General features: G+C 33.5%; 2 protein-coding genes across 2 annotated transcripts in view; both read right to left on the bottom strand.

The window, feature by feature from the left end:
- The window catches only part of LOC101889232 (lysophospholipid acyltransferase 5), a 451,325-nt gene extending 448,898 nt beyond the window's left edge, over window positions 1-2,427 (bottom strand). Inside the window, exon 1 of the mRNA XM_059124229.1 lies at window positions 2,410-2,427. The gene's annotated coding sequence lies outside the window, so the exon portion shown is untranslated. The remainder of the gene's footprint in view (window positions 1-2,409) is intronic.
- LOC109611893 (uncharacterized) overlaps window positions 1-17,455 on the bottom strand; it is a 349,779-nt gene that overhangs the window by 98,193 nt on the left and 234,131 nt on the right. The window lies entirely within an intron of this gene.

Here is a 17,455-nt window from a genome sequence, read left to right on the forward strand (position 1 = left end):
GTAATTATTGTTAGTTATATGTGAATATATTTTTTCCGAGGCTTTTTAGTGACCAAGAAGGCAAGGAATGGGGATTTCATTTGCGTACCGGGTGGCGTATGATTTATTTTAATTGCGAGGTGTTGCAGGGAAAAGTGACATAACTTTTGTTGTTATGAAGGTATTGCTAAGAAATTGATGTCATTTGAAAGCCAAAGGATTGGGGAATTTAGAGAAATTGTTTTGGAAAAATATAAAATTCCTACAAGGAAATATTGGCCAATTGTTTCGTAACTTGAAAAATATAAATTTATATTTTTTAAATTAAATTATGAAAATTCTTCTCGCAATTTTCGTAATTTTTTGGGTGGTTGGCCACATTTTCCCAGAGAAATGCTTTGAAAGATAATATGAAAACAAAAACCGTTAATGAAAATGTTTATCTTATCAATCAAGGTTTCCAGGAAAAACAAATTAACGATACATGCTTTCCAATAATTAAGAGAAAGTCTATCTAATATATGTTTATTTTTTGCCAAAGCCAGGTTAATATTAATTAATTGATGAAACGTGAGGATCATGTTAGGCAAGTTTGATATATTTGCCTTACTTTAGATTTAAGACTCAAAGAAATTAAAGTGAAGTTCATGGCTTTAAGTGATGGAATAATTCCCATCCTCTTTACCTCTCTGCAAAATTTTCAAGGCCATATCGTGCCGGATTTTTACCTTTCTATTCCAAAAAGTCTTTGCAAAAACCTCCTGAATATTGCATGTTAAGTGGTGCTCTTTATGCACAACTTACTTTATTTTGCCTCTGCGAAAAATTTATTTCATTCTCCGTTCTTTTTTTCTGTAATGAATACAAGACATGTGAAATTTTTTCCTGCATGAATACATATATCTAACGTCTCGTTTATGAGCATAATGAATTGGTTTAATCTTTTTACGTTAGTATAGAAAATTGCTACATGGAGATACATTACAGGGGGAAATTATATGAAAATTAAATGAAATTTATATTGCATAGTTGAGGAAAATTCGCCAGTGATATGAAAATATGAAATTTTATGCGAAAATGGTAATATAATCAGTTTTGGAATATGAAAATTGAAGGTTTTTGAGAGGTTTCTAGAATATTTAAATGAAAAAAATTGCAAGTGCACAGTTTTTTATGAATCTTAGATTTCTCCATTAAAGAAGAGAGCGAAATGTAACATATGCCACCAGTTTTGACGATTTAGCTCAACAAATAGCCATATTATGGCCAAATTAAATTTTGAGTACCATGTTGCGTATGATTTATTTTAATTATTGGGTACTTTAAGTAAAAAGGCCATAACTTCTATATATCTTTACATATTTGAATTAAAACTTTCGCGTTTTAAAGCTAAGGCAATGAGCTATTCAAATAAAATAGATAAAAGAAAAATATAATAATTATGATAGCAAAAATGGGGAGAATTTCCTGCAATACTTTTTTTCTATTTTCATTATATATTATATGTCAAGTAAGGGGGAAAATTATATGAACTTTATATAGCATAGATGGAGAAAATTTGTTATGGGTATGGAAATATGAAATTTCATGCGAAAATGGTAATATAATCAGTTTTGGAATATGAAAATTAAAGGGTTTTTGAGAGGTAGCTACAACTTTTTCGTGATATAAGTTGGAAGATGGATAATTTTTGTGGGACTTGTATTTTTACATTAAAGAAGAGAGCGAAGTGAAACATATCCCGCCATTTTTGACGGTTTTGCTTTACAAATAGCCAGAATACAGCATAAATGAATTTTGTTTTAGTAAAAAAGCCATAACTTCTATATTTCTTCACATATTTGAAACAATTCGGTCGTGATTTAAAGGTAAGACAATTGGCTATTCAAATAAAATAGATAGAAGAAAAATATGATAATTATGACAGCAAAAACGGGGCAAATTTCCTGCAATAATTATTTTCTATCTCCCTTACATATTTTATGTCAAGTTAGGCGGGAAATTTATATTACATAGTTGGGAAAAATTTGCTACGAGTATGAGAATATGAAACTTCATGCGAAAATGGTAATATAATCAGCTTTGGAATATGAAAATTGAGGGTATTTAGATAGGTAACTTGAATCCTTTAACGAGTTAAGTTGGAAAATGGACAATTTTTGTGGGACTTGTATTTTTCCATCAAAGAAGAGAGCGAAATGCAACATATGCCGCCATTTTCGACGATTTTGCATCACAAATAGCCATAATACAGCTAAAATGAATTTGGGACCAGGTTGCGTATGATTTATTTTAATTCGGGGGTACTTAAGGTAAAAACGGTATAACTTCTATATTTCTTTACATATTTCAATAAAATTGGTCGCATATAAAAGGTAAGATATCATGCTAATAAAAAAATTAGATAGAAGAAAAATATCATAATTATGGAAGAAAAAACGGAACACATTTTCCGAAATAATAATTTTCTATTTTCATTATATATTATATGTCAGGTAAGGGGAAAATGATATGAATATTATGCTATATAGATGGAGGAAATTTGCTACGGGTATGGAAATATGGGATTTCATGCGAGAATGGTAATATAATCTGTTTTGGAATATGAAAATTGAAGGTTTTTGGATAGGTAACTTGATCGTTGAAATGAATTAACTTGGAAAATGGACAATTTTTGAGGGACTTGTATTTTTCCATCAAAGAAGAAAACGAAAAGCAACATATGCCGCCATTTTCCACGATTTTGCTTTACAAATAGCCACAATACAGCTAAAATGGATTTTGGGACCAGGTTGCGTATGATTTATTTTAATTCGGGGGTACTTTAAGTAAAAACGGTATAACTTCTATAATTCTTAACATATTTGAATAAAACTGGTCGCATATAAAAGGTAAGATATCAAGCTAATAAAATACACAACATAGTGAGCAATTTTTTAAAGAAAACCCGTTGAGATTTTCCTACATTAATTATTTTCTATTTTAAAAATTTATTAATATCTTCCAAGGTTTTCATTTTTTTCATTGCAGAAAAATTGCATGATTTCAGAAAGTATTCAAAGAGCTGATGACACTGTCTTCTTACTCATATTTTCCCTTTGAAGTTTGTGTGAAAAATTAGCAAAATCTCTTGAAGAAAAATATGTTATTTCACATTAACAAAAATTATTTCATTGTTAAATATTATTTTCTATTTTTTATTTAAAAAAATATATATTTTTTTCATTCATCCCCAAAAATCTCTTTCATCTTTTTAACACCACAATGATTGAAATAATTATGAATGTTTTGTGATGTATACACACAGCTGTCATGTTGAACATATCATTAACAATAAGTTCTTCTTTGATTTATGTGTGTCCATAAAGACGATGTACCCATGAATTATCTCTATGACAAGTGTGTCTGTGTGACATCAGAAATGTTATCATAAGTACATACATATATATGTACATGCTTTCATTTTTGATTTCATGCATAGCTGCTACTTGACATAATGTCTGGTGAATCGTTAACTTAAAACGAAATATAAAAATAGATCAAAAGCATGAGAAATGGAAGCAAAACATACAAGACCAAAACAAACGAAAACATACAATTTTTCTTATCATTGCTGCTGGCACGCGACTAAGGAAATATGTGGGGTGTTGAAATCGAAATGAACTACTTAAAAATCTATAAACAAATATAGACAAGTGAGATATTAACTTAAACACATACATTTTTACGGTAGAAAAATTTTTGATGAAAGATTTATGGGATTTCAAAATAATTTCCAGACTTTAAATTCAAATTAATGATTATGTATTTCCGGTAGATTTTATATGAAGAAGATTTAGAACATAATTCAATAGGTTCTTGCGAAAAATTAGCTCATTTGCTGCACAAATAAGCGTAATATCAACAATATCCCCTCAAGGCCCTGGGTGCGTATGATTGTTTTTAATTCAGATGTTATTTTGGTTTAGGGGCCATAACTTCGGCAATATCTAAGATATTCTCTCAAAATCGGTTTCATTCGAAAGCCAGGAAATGTAGGAATTTGTCCGAAAAAAGAGAATATTTTAATGCCCTATAGAAAATAATCAGAACCCAATTAAACTGAGAAATTATTTTCTTAAAATAAATTATTTTCCATTGGAAATCATTTCAAGGACATAAGTATATAGTTTTATCTACAGGAAAATAATTTACAGTCCGAAGGACTTATTTTAATTTGAAAACAAATGTTCAATCACAAAAATATATGTTTTACACGAGAAAATATTTTTATTCTCGAATATCCCTGTAGTGGATGTTTCAAAGAATCATCATTGTGATCGCCACAATTTATTTGGTAGGCATTTAAATATAACGTCTTGAAAATGTTTGCCATGGAGGGTAGTCTGTCCTCTGGAAGTTACTGGAGCTACTATGCACGAGAAAATATTCTTATTCTCTAATATTCCTGTAGAGGATCTTTTAAAAAATCATCCTTGTGATCGCCACAATTTATTTGGTAGGCATTTAAATATAAGGCCTTGAAAATGTTTTTTTTTTTATGGAGGGTAGTCTGTCCTCTGGAAGTTACTGGAGCTCCTATGCAAAGTTTTTTCGTTTGATAAGCAAAAATATCAATGTTTTCTTTTGAGGGTTCATGTTGTGTAAATTTTTGTCAATTACCATCGATTGCCTCGAAGTCGGTATAATTTGAAAACTAACAAACGAGGGCCATAGAAAATTTAAGGACTGCAGATTTTTCCAATAGACAATAGTCTGTCCACAGGTCCAACAATGAACTTGTTCCTATATTCAGTCCTCAGGGCTAAGAAATGGAAATTGCATCTCTTGAAGAGCTAAGAGACGGGGGGCTGTAGAAAGTTTAAGAACTATAGATTTTTCCAAAGGAAGAAAGTTCTGAGAATGTATTTCCAAAAAAAAAAAATTAGTCCCTAAGCTTAGAACTTTTTTCTTATGTAAAATCTAGTACTCAGGCTTAGGCATTTTGTTCTGAAGGAATGGAAATTGAAGGTCTTGAAGTTATTGTAAAAAAATCACTATCTATACCCCATTGATAGACCTAATATCATCGATTTCTTTTTAAGGCCCATGTTGCGTATGATTGTTTTTAATTGGGAGGTCAGTTTAATTAACTGGCCATAACTTGGTCAATTTCAAATCGATTACCTCGAAATTGGCCTCATTTGAGAGCTAAGAAACGAGGGCTATAGAAAACTTAATTCCTGCAGACTATTTTAATGGAGAAAATCTGTCAACAGATCAAAGAATGAATTATTTTCTATAAAAAATATAAAATATAAATATATATGATTGTTATTAATTATGAAGTAAGTTCGGTTAACTGGCCATAACATCGTCAATTACCAATAGATTGCCTCTAAATCGGTCTCATTTGAGAGTTAAGAAAAGAAGAAGAGATCCTTCTCCTCAAAAAATAGAATTATAACAATTCATTTTTCCAAAATAAAATTAATATTTTTTTAAAACAATTTTATTATTATAAAAAAAATATCAGACGTCAGATTTCAAAAAATTTTTGAAGGAAAATATCATTCCCCAAGACTTAGGATTTCTTTTTTATGTAAACAATAAATTGTTTTTAAATTAAAAAATTGTTTCTCCAAAAAAATCAATCAATCAAATCTGCACCAATTTTTTTAGCAAAGAGTTAATGAGATCTCAATTCTGATTTATTGGAAGAAAATCTTCCCGCCTTTGGAAGAAAATCTTCCCTCCCATGTCTGTGGAAATTTCATTATAGAAAACAAATCAGTCCCTCGGTTCGAAGATTTTTTTCCAAAGGAAAAAAGTCCATCCTTAGGTTTAAATACTTAATTTCTGTAGAAAAAAATCAGGATTTTTTTCTTTCGAAAGAAAATAATCCTTAAGCGTTAATTATTTTTTTGTGAAAAGCTCTCTTTTTTTTGCATAAAAATTCCTATGAAAAAATATATTTGTCCTCTAGGAGTAATAGTTTAAAAAAATATAAAATTTACTGCACAAATAATCAAGATATCGCCGATTTTTGTTTTCGTACTTGGTGGCGTATGATTGTTATTAATTGGGAGGTTGGTGGGGTTTAATAGCCATAACTTCTTTAAATACCAACCGATTTTATTGAAATTAGTCTTATTTAAAAGCCAAGAAATGAAAGCTTTTCCAAATGAAATTTGTTCTATAACTTCGTTGAAGGAAGTTTACTGTTATATTTATAATAAAAAAAATAATTTCCATAAACAATATTTTGTTTAAAAAAAAAGATTTTTCATACTTGTTGGGACTAGACTTCTGAGAATTAAATATTTCCGAGCCTGATAAAGTTGTCTATAAAAGCTGATTTTATTGAAATAAGTCTTATTTGAAAGTTAAGGAATGAATGCATTTCCCGTAGAAATTTCATTCATAACTTCTGCGAAGAAAAAAAAATACCAGTCGTATTTATAATAAAAAGAAATAATTTCCATAAACAATATTATGGTTTTAAAAAAAAGATTTTTTAGATTTGTTGGGATTGGACTTCTGAAGATTAAATATTTCCAGGCCTGAGAAAGTGGTCTATAAAAGCTGCCTTTAAATCTCCAAATTTTTATTCAGAGAAAAAAATAGTTTTATAGAATTTTGTTAAGAGAAACAATGTATCTCCTCTCCAAAAAATAATCCTTTCGGATTATGTGTGATTGGAAGGAAGTTTAGTCCTCTGGCCTCACATTTTTTTATTAAAATATGCTTATGTCCTCAGGAATTAAATGTAAAAAAATTCAAAAATTTGCTGCATAAATAACACGAATATCGTCGATTTACTTTTGCGTGCAAGGTGGCGTATGATTGTTACTAATTAGGAGGTTGTTTCGATTTAAGGGCCATAACTTCTTTAAATACCAATAGATTTTCTTGAAATCAGTTTCGTTTGGAAGCCAAGAAACAAGAGCCTCTTCTTAAAGCAACTTTACCTTCCATTTCATAGTAGAAAAGCTTCAATTTTCAATTAGAATGAAAAAAAAATATAAAATTTATTTTTTAAAAAAATATTTTGTGGATTTGGGACTAAATTTTTTATAAAAAAAATCTTTAAAAATCTTTCATACCCAGGAATTAGTTTTTTAAGAAAAATTAAGTCTCTTTCCTTTTTCCGATACAAAAAATTCCCCCCGGAAACCAGTGCTTCTCATTAATTCTTTGCTCTACAAATTTTCCACAATTGCTCATCAACTCAATTATAGCCTGTCACTTCATCTCAATCTCCTTTATATTTAACCAACAATTTACAATTTTAATTACTCATTCTGCGCCAGGATGGCATCGTGTAAGTCCACATTTTGTAACCTTCTCTCCATAAACACATTGAGCCAACTGTGGCAATAAATGTTGTGCCGGCAGTAAACCCAACCGAAGCAACCGAACAACAACAACAAGGGCAACAAGAAATAATAAAATTGCATACTTCAGCAGGAAGCAAATACGGCTGCAGGGCATTACCCAGAAAAGAGAGTGGCAGGGAGGGGGGAGAGAATGCCTGGTTGTGTGTATTTGCCACATTATTATGTATTTACCATAGACCAAAGCATTCATTGTGTCCAGCCTTAGTACTTCCATTACCCAAAGGCAGGCAACAAATCCAGGGGGCTTCAACCCCCCTCCGAGAAAAAGGAAACTCCTAAAAGCACAAACCAACAACAAACACTACTTACTTTCAAACATTTTTGCATAATAATAAGCAGCTTTATTTGTTGCAGCTCCTGTTTGGCAATTTTTCTTGTTGCTACATTTGTCCCAAATGTTAGTCGGAGGATACCTGGTCTCCAGTGTCCTGTTCTAAGTTAAGTTTGCTCTTCTTTTTCACAAAAAAGATTGCCACACATAATGTACTTGGAACATTTTTCAGGCATGAAGTGCTATTTATAATAAAGCCTTTTATGTGTTGCCAATTTTTGGGGGTCCTCCAGTGAATGATAACAAGAGAGATAAAAAGAGGAAGAAAGGGGGACTGAGTCCAACATAAGCTTGTAAACATGCAATAGATTTAGTAAATTGACATTTTTGTAATAATAGCCAACACCATTATTCGGTTGAAATATTTCTCTCTCTATCTCCCTCTGGTTTTCAGTAATTGCAAAAAGGATATAAGCTGATTTCCAAGGAAAAAGCAGAAAGGACATATGAAATTGGATTTTTCTATAAAGTAAAATCAGATTTCTTTTGAGTGTGTATAATTTTTTTTGAGCAAAATTAATTCATTACTGGAAATAAAGTGAAAATACTTTTCTGTGGACCATGGTGCGTATGACTATTTTTAATTCGGGGTAAATTGAAGAAAATGGCTATAACTTTGGCAAATGTGGGAATATTTGAATGAAATAGGATCCATATGAAAGCTGAGAAAATTCTGCATAAGATGAATTTGTTAAAAGAAGAATTGGATATTTTTCTCTATGAAAAAAATGCTTCAATAATCGAAACCAATTTTTTTTTCATAAAAAATGACAGAATAATTTTTTAATTCTAATTTTTATTTCTTTAGAAACAAATGGCCTCAGCATGAACTGAGGCCTCCCAGATTTTTTTCTATAAAAAAATGGCCTCAGCTGGAACTGAGGCCTCCCAGATTTTTTTCTATAGAAAAAAAAAATGGCCTCAGCATGAACTGAGGCCACCCAGATTTTTTTCTATAGAAAAAATGGCCTCAGCATGAACTGAGGCCTCCCAGATTTTTTTCTATAGAAAAAAAGTGGCCTCAGCTGGAACTGAGGCCTCCCAGATTTTTTTCTATAGAAAAAAAGTGGCCTCAGCTGGAACTGAGGCCTCCCAGATTTTTTTCTATAGAAAAAAAGTGGCCTCAGCTGGAACTGAGGCCTCCCAGATTTTTTTCTATAGAAAAAAAGTGGCCTCAGCTGGAACTGAGGCCTCCCAGATTTTTTTCTATAGAAAAAAAGTGGCCTCAGCATGAACTGAGGCCTCCCAGATTTTTTTCTATAGAAAAAAATGGCCTCAGCATGAACTGAGGCCTCCCAGATTTTTTTCTATAGAAAAAAATGGCCTCAGCATGAACTGAGGCCTCCCGAGATTTTTTTCTATAGAAAAAAATGGCCTCAGCATGAACTGAGGCCTCCCGAGATTTTTTTCTATAGAAAAAAATGGCCTCAGCATGAACTGAGGCCTCCCGAGATTTTTTTCTATAGAAAAAAATGGCCTCAGCATGAACTGAGGCCTCCCAGATTTTTTTCTATAGAAAAAAATGGCCTCAGCATGAACTGAGGCCTCCCCGATTTTTTTCTATAGAAAAAAATGGCCTCAGCATGAACTGAGGCCTCCCCGATTTTTTTCTATAGAAAAAAATGGCCTCAGCATGAACTGAGGCCTCCCCGATTTTTTTCTATAGAAAAAAATGGCCTCAGCATGAACTGAGGCCTCCCGAGATTTTGTTCTATAGAAACAAAATGGCCTCAGCATGAACTGAGGCCTCCCGAGATTTTTTTTCTCAAAAAAAAAAAAAAAAAAAAAAAATGGCCTCAGGGTGAACTGAGGCCTCCCGCGATTTTTTTCTATAGAAAAAAATGGCCTCAGGGTGAACTGAGGCCTCCCGCGATTTTTTTCTATGGAAAAAAATGGCCTCAGCATGAACTGAGGCCTCCCGCGATTTTTTTCTATAGAAAAAAATGGCCTCAGCATGAACTGAGGCCTCCCGCGATTTTTTTCTATAGAAAAAAATGGCCTCAGCATGAACTGAGGCCTCCCGCGATTTTTTTCTATAGAAAAAAAATGGCCTCAGCATGAACTGAGGCCTCCCGCGATTTTTTTCTATAGAAAAAAATGGCCTCAGCATGAATTGAGGCCTCCCGCGATTTTTTTCTATAGAAAAAAATGGCCTCAGCATGAACTGAGGCCTCCCGCGATTTTTTTCTATAGAAAAAAATGGCCTCAGCATGAACTGAGGCCTCCCCGATTTTTTTTCTATAGAAAAAAATGGCCTCAGTGTGAACTAAGGCCTCTCAAATTTTTTCTATAGAAAAAAATGGTCATCAGCTTGAACTGAGGCCTCCCAAATTTTTTTTTAAAAAAAAGATGTCTCATTTACTGAGTCCTGATTTTTTTTTATATCCTCTTCTCATTATCCTATTATTATCCTTTGCACAATGTAGATCATTTCATGATATTTTTTTTCTGGTTCCTAAATGTAAACTCAAATACAATGTATCCTGCATGTTCGCAAGTACATCCTTGAAAAGGACATGTATTTAACGCATGTCGACCAAATTGAAATACAACCAAAGGCTGTACACCAATTTGTTGAAATTTTACCAGAAGGGAATTGAAAAGCTGCCCAAGGGTCCGTGGGGGGACAGAATGAACAGCATAGCCTCAAAATTACATTATCTGTGCTAGGCGGACTAGAAGCAGGACATGAAGAACAAATTAGCCAGAGATGCAAAGGAGCAGGAGGAAGAGAATGGTTTTGTTTGGCCTTGTAATGAGGAGCAAAGTTCACACCGAACTTGCTGTTAATACAAAACAACAACAACAAGAACCCAACACTCGAACGCCACTAGACAAAGCACTTGTGGCTAATAATGATGGCAATGGCGGAGCTGTAGCTGCTGCGGATGATGGCCAGGGAATGCGAATGTGTGTTGCAGCTCCCTTTCTGCAAATTCGGAAAAGTGTAAAATGTGGTTTGCTTTCTAAACCAAATACTTTGTTTGGTGGTTGCAACCAACCAACCTACAAACATTTATGTGTGCAGGAGCCATGTATGTGTGTGTGTATGTGTGAGCATGTGTGTGAGCTATTTTACATGCAAATTGAGCATAGTTTGAATGTTCGGTTACTGCCCGGTTTTTTTAATCATGTTCCATGGCGAGAATAGATTTTAAATTAAGTTCAGACCCTTGTCGACTGCCTGACTCCCCCCTCCACTCCCCTCACCACCTCGGAACCCAAACAAAATTAGGATTTGCCATTGTTATGCACAAATCTCTACTCCCTGTTTGCCGCTCTGCCACCATCCCTGGGTAGCCAGCCACCGGCTGCATTTTATATTAATATCTTAAAAATTGCCCAAAGCAATTATTCACTGCTGTTGCAGCTCTCTGTTCTTCTGGCTCCTAACTCGGCTCCCTTCTTCTCCCATCCCGTCTCCCCAATTGTTCGTGACGTTGTTGTTACTGCATCTCTAACTGATTTGGTTTGTTAGCTGATGGTTTTCATGGTTAGTCATTTTTTTGTTGCTGCTGCTGCTTCTGCTGTGGCAAACACGTTTCGTTCATTTGTAGCAACAGGACCATCATCCAAACCGTCAGGCAGCCAGCCAGCCATTCAGACCAACATCGCATCACATCATACGTATGTAAATCAAGATGTATGTTTAAAATTTCATGGTACAACTCCCAGTGTGATATGCATAACACAACAGGCTCCTCATGTTGCGCCAGGGAGATTTCCAATCACTTTACCTTTCTCCCTCCAAAACATGGCATCCAAATTTCATTGGTGTACTAATTTAAAATATGACCATAAACGTTGAATTACTTACTCATATCTAATGTGACAGATGTTGCCATGGACGTGTTCTAAAAAGGTTATTCACTGACGGATGACGAAATGTCTACTTCAACGTCGACAAATACCAGGAAGGGAGGCCAAAGTTTTATGGGAAAACTTTAAAAAATTATAATAACTCGGAAAATTAGGCCTCAGCTACTGAGGTCTTTTCATAGAAAAAATCTGGGAGGCCTCAGTTCACCCTGAGGCCATTTTTTCTATAGAAAAAAATCTGGGAGGCCTCAGTTCACCCTGAGGCCATTTTTTTCTATAGAAAAAAATCTGGGAGGCCTCAGTTCACCCTGAGGCCATTTTTTTCTATAGAAAAAAATCTGGGAGGCCTCAGTTCACCCTGAGGCCATTTTTTTCTATAGAAAAAAATCTGGGAGGCCTCAGTTCACCCTGAGGCCATTTTTTTCTATAGAAAAAAATCGCGGGAGGCCTCAGTTCACCCTGAGGCCATTTTTTTCTATAGAAAAAAATCGCGGGAGGCCTCAGTTCACCCTGAGGCCATTTTTTTCTATAGAAAAAAATCGCGGGAGGCCTCAGTTCACCCTGAGGCCATTTTTTTCTATAGAAAAAAATCGCGGGAGGCCTCAGTTCACCCTGAGGCCATTTTTTTCTATAGAAAAAAATCGCGGGAGGCCTCAGTTCATGCTGAGGCCATTTTTTTCTATAGAAAAAAATCGCGGGAGGCCTCAGTTCATGCTGAGGCCATTTTTTTCTATAGAAAAAAATCGCGGGAGGCCTCAGTTCATGCTGAGGCCATTTTTTTCTATAGAAAAAAATCGCGGGAGGCCTCAGTTCATGCTGAGGCCATTTTTTTTTATAGAAAAAAATCGCGGGAGGCCTCAGTTCATGCTGAGGCCATTTTTTTCTATAGAAAAAAATCTGGGAGGCCTCAGTTCACACTGAGGCCATTTTTTTCTATAGAAAAAAATCTGGGAGGCCTCAGTTCAACCTGAGGCCATTTTTTTTCCATAGAAAAAAATCTGGGAGGCCTCAGTTGATGCTGAGGCCATTTTTGTCTATAGAAAAAAATCTGGGAGGCCTCAGTTCACCCTGAGGCCATTTTTTTCTATAGAAAAAAATCTGGGAGGCCTCAGTTCACCCTGAGGCCATTTTTTTCTATAGAAAAAAATCTGGGAGGCCTCAGTTCACCCTGAGGCCATTTTTTTCTATAGAAAAAAATCTGGGAGGCCTCAGTTCACCCTGAGGCCATTTTTTTCTATAGAAAAAAATCTGGGAGGCCTCAGTCCACCCTGAGGCCATTTTTTTCTATAGAAAAAAATTCGGGGAGGCCTCAGTTCACCCTGAGGCCATTTTTTCTATAGAAAAAAATTCGGGGAGGCCTCAGTTCACCCTGAGGCCATTTTTTTCTATAGAAAAAAATTCGGGGAGGCCTCAGTTCACCCTGAGGCCATTTTTTTCTATAGAAAAAAATTCGGGGAGGCCTCAGTTCATGCTGAGGCCATTTTTTTTCTATAGAAAAAAAATCGTCGGAGGCCTCAGTTCATGCTGAGGCCATTTTTTTTCTATAGAAAAAAAAAATCGTCGGAGGCCTCAGTTCACCTTGAGGCCATTTTTTTGTATAGAAAAAATTCGGGGAGGCCTCAGTTCACCCTGAGACCATTTTTTTCTATAGAAAAAAATCGTCGGAGGCCTCAGTTCATGCTGAGGCCATTTTTTTCTATAGAAAAAAATCGTCGGAGGCCACTTTTTTTCTATAGAAAAAAAATTCGGGGAGGCCTCAGTGCATGCTGAGGCCACTTTTTTTCTATAGAAAAAAATTCGGGGAGGCCTCAGTGCATGCTGAGGCCACTTTTTTTCTATAGAAAAAAATTCGGGAAGGCCTCAGTTCATGCTGAGGCCATTTTTTTTCTACAGAAAAAATCGTCGGAGGCCTCAGATAAAATTTTCCTATTTTAAAAAATCGAGATACCTTTGGAACTCACTCGAATTAGTGTGGGAGCTCTCGTAAATTTGTCATTTATTCCTTTTTTCTGCAACATTGTTGCTCCGCTCCCTCTCCTCCTCCTCATTTATGAGTGACACACACAAGCAATAATAAATTTTCAAAACTATTTTAATTTCTATGTCTTCTATGTCTCATGCAGCAAATATTTAGAATAATGGTATGTAAATTACACAAAAAAAAAAAAAAAATCGCAAAACCTTGAAATTACCTTCAACATGAAGAGACCTTCTAAGCGTAAATGTTGCAAGACCCAGCAAAAAAAAAAAAAAAAATCATTTCAAAATTGTAGCTAACATGCAATGCAATTTATGTTGAAAACAAATAAATAAATATTTTCTCTGACTAAAATAATTCCGAACACACAACAACAACTACAACATGAGGGAAAACTGTAATAGAAGAAAATGGGAAGACACTTTCGGAAAAATAAAATTTATGAGACCATAATATATGACTTGATATTTGCCATAAATCTTCGGCACAATATAATGTTCAAATAGACAAACAGACCGACAAACTGTTGGGCCGTCGGAGAGACAGGCAGACAGACAAACAATGAAACAAGCAATAACAACAAACAGCATAACTGAGACATTTGTCTGATGATGCCACTGCCGCGAGAATGTCTCCTCCTCATAGCTCACCCATCCTCCTCCACCAAGGGAGAGTGTAAGTTTAGCAACATTTAACATGAAATATTTATTTCGAGGAACATCTGTGAAGAATGGAAGCCAGCCCTACAGCCACACTGGCTGACTGCCTGCTTGGCTGCTGGGGAAAGCCAAGTGTTTTTGCGGCAGCATTTTCCTATCCAACTGGGAATGTACTGCTGCATTTTTATGATCCTCCTTTCTCATCTTCAAATTCAAATTGGCAATTTTGTGTGGATTCATGGCACACAAATGCAGCGCAATAAATAAAAAATACAAAAAATAAATATAAATTACAGTGGCTCCAAGCAAAATACAAATCAAAGTCGAAAATTAAAATTTTTTAAAAAAAATATTTTTTTGAAATAATAAAAATTTTTTAGAAAAAAAAAAATTAAATAAAAAAATAACAGGGGCTCCAAGGAGAAAAATATCAGCAGGAAAATGTAAATAACCAATTTTAAGGTGTAAAAAAATTTTTATTTTAAATAATTTAAAAAAATAATAAAAAAAATAATTTAAAATAAAATTAAAAAATTCTTGATGGTAATAAAATTTAGAAAAAGTAAAAAGGCTGTAAGTTCGGCCGGGCCAAACTTTGAATACCCTCCACCATTTACAACAAATTTTACAATTTTCAAAAGGAAAAAAATCCGTTCAAAATTCTGTTAAAATCTTAGAACTACCGAATGTAGCCATTATGTTAGAGTCTATACGACGACGTGGACCTGCATAGGTAACTTTTGTCATACGCCATTACAACATTTATATGCAAAACTTGAAAAAAAATCCGGTGAATAATGTAGCTAAAATCATCAAAATACCGAATATAGGGAGGTACCGTGGCTATACCAAGACGTGGACATGCACAAACAATTTTTTGTCTTAGGCTACAGTATCCCTTACGAACTTTAAAATTCCAAATTTGAAACAATTCCGGTGAATGTTGTCACTAAAATCATCCAAATACTGAATATAGGGAGGTACCCTTATATGGGGGCTATACGAAGACGTGGACCTGCACAGACAATTTTTAGTCTTAGGCTGTAGTATCCATTACGAACTTCAAATATCAAATTTTAAAGAATTCCGGTGAGTATTGTACCTAAAACCATCAAAAGACCAAAAATCTTGAGATACCCTTATATGGGGGCTATACGAAGACGTGGACATGCACAGACAGTTTTCTGTCATAGGCTGTAGTATCCATTACGAACTTCAAATACCAAAATTTGAAACAATTCCGGTGAATGTTGTCGCTAAAATCATCAAAATACCGAATATCGGGAGGTACCCTTATATGGGGGCTATACGAAAACGTAGACCTGCACGAACAGTTTTCTGTCTTAGGCTGTAGTTTCCATTACGAACTTCAAATACCAAATTTGAAACAATTCCGGTGATTGTTGTCGCTAAAATCATCAAAATACCGAATATCGGGAGGTACCCTTGTATGGGGGCTATACGAAAACGTAGACCTGCACGAACAGTTTTCTGTCTTAGGCTGTGGTAATAATTATGAACTTCAAATACCAAATTTGAAACAATTCTGGTGAATAATGTCGCTAAAATCATCAGAATACCGAATATCGGGGGGCTATACGAAGACGTGAACCTGCGCAGACAATTTTCTGTCATAGGCTATAGTATCCATTACGAACATCGAATACCAAATTTGAAAAAATTGCGGAAATAATGTCGCTATACATTTGAGTAAAATTTTATCAATCTACTTCAATTCGTTCAGAAGCTAGAGTGATTTGCACAGACGGATAGACGGACAGGCGGACGGACATTGCTAAATCGACATCGAATTTTATGCTGATCAATAATATATATACTTTTTGGGGTCTAAAGTGTATATTTCGAAGTGTTACAAACGGAACGACGAATCTAATATACCCTCCATACTATGGTGGAGGGTATAAAAATAAAAAAAAAAATTACAGTGGCTCCAAGCAAAATACAAATCAAAATAAAAAATTATTTTTTTTAAATATTTTTTTTTTTGAAATAATAAATATTCCCCGATGATAACAAAATGTAAAGAAAAAATAACAGTGGCCCAAAGGAGAAAATAATCAAAAAAAAAAAAAAAAAAAAATTAAAAATTGTCCATTTTTTCTCCGTAACAAAATTGTTGCTTTAAATAATTAAAACCATCCCTGATGGTAATAAAATGTAAATAAAGAAAATAACAGTGGCTCCAAGGACCAAATTATATGGAAAGGAAAAGCTAAAAAAACAAATTTTCAGTTTAACAAATTTTTAACTTTAAACAATACAAGTTCCTTGATTTTTATAATATATGAATAAAACAACAGTGGCTCCAAGGAGCAAATTATATCGAAAGAAAAAATCTAAAAAACAATCCTTTCAGTTTGAAATAATTTTGGATTAAAATAATACAAAATCATTGATTTTCATAAAATAAAATTATGAAAAACAGTGGCTCCAAGAAGAACAAATCTGAAGGGTAAAGTATACAAAAAAATTAAATAAAAATATATATTTTTTCTACTTAAAAAATAATTTTTTCTTATCCTCTCCCCCTTGGCTTTGAGCCACTGTGTTTAACTATGATTTTTTTGCCAAAACGAATATAAGCGATTAATTAATAATTAATCTTTTCAATTTAAAAAAAAAAAACTATATTTTTCCTTAAAAATTGATAATGGTTTTCATGGCCACTGTTCTTTACAATGCGAAATTTAAAAATAAAAAAAATATTTTTAATGGTAAATAATGGTGTTCTTGGCTTGCTTTGGGCCACTGTCCTTAATTATGCAAAAATTTAAAAATAAAAATAAAATAAAAAATTTAAAAAAAAAAAATTTTTTTTCACTAAAAAATATTGCTGGAAATTTCGTTTGTTACTTCCCCTGCTCTAGGCCAATGTATTCAACTAGGCAAACGTTTTACAAAAAAAAAAAAAAAAAAAACTAAGAAATTATAGAATACCAATTTTTAAAAAATATTTTTTCATTAAAAATTAATTTCCTCTCCCTTGCTTTGCTTTGGGCCACTGTCTTCAATTATGAAAATTTTTCACAAAAAATAAATTGAAATTATAATTTAAAAACTTAAGTTTTTATAACTTTAAAAACTATATTTTCAATTTAAAATTGATTCTCTTGATTTATGCTTTGAGCCACTGTCCGTTAACTATGCAAACATTTAAAAATAAAAAAAATATTTTTTCAGTTAAAAATATTTATTTCTAGAAATTTCTTCTTTTACTTCCCTTGCTCTAGGCCACTGTCTTCAACCAGGCAAACGTTTTACAAAAAATTGAAGAAATTATAGATAAATA

The sequence above is a fragment of the Musca domestica genome, unplaced genomic scaffold (genome assembly GCF_030504385.1).
Source record: "Musca domestica strain aabys unplaced genomic scaffold, Musca_domestica.polishedcontigs.V.1.1 27, whole genome shotgun sequence".
Classification (NCBI taxonomy): Eukaryota; Metazoa; Arthropoda; class Insecta; order Diptera; family Muscidae; genus Musca; species Musca domestica.